General features: G+C 37.3%; 1 pseudogene across 1 annotated transcript in view; it reads left to right on the forward strand.

The window, feature by feature from the left end:
* Positions 1-2,435: 2,435 nt before the first annotated feature.
* LOC105538060 overlaps positions 2,436-3,419 on the forward strand; it is a 3,705-nt pseudogene continuing 2,721 nt past the window's right edge. The window contains exons 1-2 of the transcript XR_001005833.1: positions 2,436-2,653; positions 2,686-3,417. The product of XR_001005833.1 is annotated as an alcohol dehydrogenase class-3 pseudogene (transcript). The remainder of the gene's footprint in view (positions 2,654-2,685; positions 3,418-3,419) is intronic.

Raw genomic sequence — 3,419 nt, forward strand, 5'->3', positions numbered from 1 at the left:
TCATGGGGGCTCAGTGCTCTCTTCTATGCATCCATCCACACATATCTTGGTCTCTTCTAGTGCATGGATAAATGGGAGGAGAACTTAATTTTCAACTGTAGCTATAGAAGAAGAAGTGTTTCTCATGCCATATTAAAGTCAGTTCAATAAAACTAGTATTAGTTAATTTGCTAAGATATTTTATTTCCCTTAAGCATCAAAATCACCTTTTACATGTATCTAGCAGAATGTTCTTACTATATTTTCTTCCACTTTCATGGGTTCAAGTGTGAAAAGTATGCAAGAAAGCTGCAGCTGGGCTTAAAACTCTCATTTTATATGTGTGGTTCTTTTGATCCTCCAGTGAAAGGCCACAGAAGGAGCAAGCATGAATTTCTTTATTTTGAGAAAAATTCAATCCCCACTTGCCCAGTAGATTTGAAAAATCCAGTTAAATTCCCATATAGGGTAGTAATATTTTCAGTAATGTTCATGTAGATTATCTCTTTCTTTGAGTTGAATAGAAACTGCTCTGTGATATGGGCAAAATATGTATCAAACCATATAACTGGTCAGAAATGAAGAAAAAATATGTCATTATAAGGGTATCACTCTCTTTATAGGAAATAAAGGTAGAGAGGTTGATGACATAATGCAGACAAGAAATTGCACTTACATTCTGAGTGGCTTTCTCAGATAATCTCTGGAGGCTTTTTAAGAATTAAAACTTCTTAATAGCAACAACAAACTTCAGCTACTTTGGTTTAGATTTTAAAACAGAAGTTGATTTAGCATTTTAGATCTCTAGTGGAAATTGCTTCTACATTTATGAAAGGTGTTGTTAGAGGCAGGCATACCATAGGACCAAGAGCTGCTGATCCAGGCAAAGAGTTTTACAGTTTGCAGGAAGTCACAAAGATGCGTCCATAACAACTGCAGGAATTCACCAACCCAATCTGTGAGAGGTGGAAACGGGAATTTAAACACATGGTTATTAGTGTAGAGAGCGGTTTGCACAAGTATCTTGGAACTGTCCTTATCTATTCTTTTCGTTGTTATTGCTGCTATTTTTATAGAGCCCCAAGTGTAAGTGTCCAGAGTACCTCAAAGGTGATGTGAAACACAATGAAACAAAACACCTCTTGCAAATTCAACCTTGTGGTTATGATTTCAAGTATTACATCTGTTCTAACTAGCTCATAAGCAGATATGGAGCCTTATGTAATAAAATATCATAGGAGTTAGTTGCATTATTCTCAGTCTCACTAAAAATAACTGTACTTGACGGTTTGAGTAGCTTTTGTGAACACTGAATATTTTTAGGAGAACATGAAAATTAGAAGAGGCTTTCTAAATATTTCTTAGTAAAATTTACTTAACGAACAATAAGGAAAAAAGACACTTAGATAAAGATAGAATAAATAAATAAATAAATAGCTTGATGTTCACATTTGGATGAAGCAATTCTCTCACATTGATAGAATAAAAGCATAAATGTGGAGCATCTTAGGTGTTGGAATATTCAATTCTAATACATAGAATTCTCTATGCTTATGAGGTGGGGTGGAAGAGAAGGAGGAGGAGGAGGAGGAGGGGAAGAAGAGGAGGAGGAGGGAGGAGGAAGAGCAAAGACAATTATGGAAGTAAAGAATTGATATCAGTAAGAATTAGACAGAGAAATTTTATATTAACTTACCTTATAGGAGATGGAAACAGGACAATAATATTTAGTATATAAAATGTTATCTTATTTAAGCCTAATAATTTATAAAATAACGAATTAGACTATAATCACACTGAGGAGAGGGGCCCTAGTGATCTGCCAGCATAAAGTTCATCACAAAATAGGTAAAATTAGTGATTACCTAATGCTTGTCAAGGAACATGGGGATAATAACTTGCTGCTTAAATCCCTGCAAATCTAGTTATCTTTAGACTAAGCTTAAAGTTTCATGGTAAAGAATATTTTCAACAAACAGTGCTTACACAACTGGACATCTGCATTCAAGAGGATGAAGTTGTACACTTACCTCACACTATATATAAAAATGAACTCAAAATCAATCAAAGACCTAACTATAAGAGCAAAAACTATACAACTCTTAGAAGGAAACAGGTGTTCTTCATGACCTTGGATTAGGCAATGGTTTCTTAAATGTGACACCAATAGTAGAAGTAATATAAGAAATAGAATAGGTGAATTAGACTTCATCAAAATTCAAATGTTTTGTGTTTGTAAGATACCATAAAGGTGGTAAAAAGGCAACCTACAGAATGGGAGAAAAATTTTATTAGTAAAATATTTGATATTTTTACCTAGAATATATGAAGAATATTTATAACTCAATTATTTAAAAAAGACAGATAATATAATTTTTAAAAGTAGAAAGCATCTGAATAGACATTTCTCTAAAAAATATATACAAATGGATAGAACCCATGGACATGGCGAACCAGGTTATCAAGTGCAAGGCTGCAGTTGCCTGGGAGGCTGGAAAGCCTCTCTCCATAGAGTAGATAGAAGTGGCACTCCCAAAGGCTCATGAAGTTCGAATCAAGATTGTTGCCACTGTGGTTTGCCACACTGACACCTATATCCTGAGCAGAGCTGATCCTGAAGGTTGTTTTCCAGTGATCTCGGGAAATGAAGGTGCTGGAATTGTGCAAAGTGTTGGCGATGGAGTCACTAAGCTGAAGGCGGGTGAGGTGACACTGTCATCTCACTTTATATCCCACAGTGTGGAGAATGCAAATTTTGTCTAAATCCTAAAACTAACCTTTTCCAGAAGATAAGAGTCACACAAGGGAAAGGATTAGTGCCAGATGGTGCCAGCAGATTTACTTGCAAAGGAAAGACAATTTTACATTACATGGGAATCGGAACACTTTCTGAATACACAGTTGTGGCTGATAATCTCTGTTGCTAAAATAGATCCTCTAGCACCTTTGGATAAAGTTGGTCTCCTAGGTTGTGGCATTTCCACTGGTTATGGTCCTGCTGTGAACACTGCCAAGGTGGAGCCTGGCTCTGTTTGTGCCGTCTTTGGCCTGGGAGGAGTTGGATTGGGAGTTACCATGGGCTGCAAAGTGACTGGTGCATCGCAGATCATTGGTGTGGACATCAATAAAGATAAATTTGCAAGGGCCAAAGAGCTTGGAGCCACTGAATGTATTAGCCCTCAGGATTTGAGTAAACCAATCCAGGAAGTGCTCATTGAGATGATGAGCACTGATGGAGGAGTGGACTATTCCTTTGAATGTACTGGTAATGTGAAGATCATGAGAGCAGCACTTGAGGCATGTCGCCAGGGCTGGGGCATCAGTGTGGTGGTTGGAGTAGCTGCTTCAGGTGAAGAAATTGCCACTCATCCATTCCAGCTGGCAACAGGTCACACATGGAAAGGCATTGCCTTTGGAGGATGGAAGAGTATAGAAAGTGT

The sequence above is a fragment of the Mandrillus leucophaeus genome, unplaced genomic scaffold, assembly GCF_000951045.1.
Source record: "Mandrillus leucophaeus isolate KB7577 unplaced genomic scaffold, Mleu.le_1.0 Scaffold184, whole genome shotgun sequence".
Taxonomy (NCBI): domain Eukaryota; kingdom Metazoa; phylum Chordata; class Mammalia; order Primates; family Cercopithecidae; genus Mandrillus; species Mandrillus leucophaeus.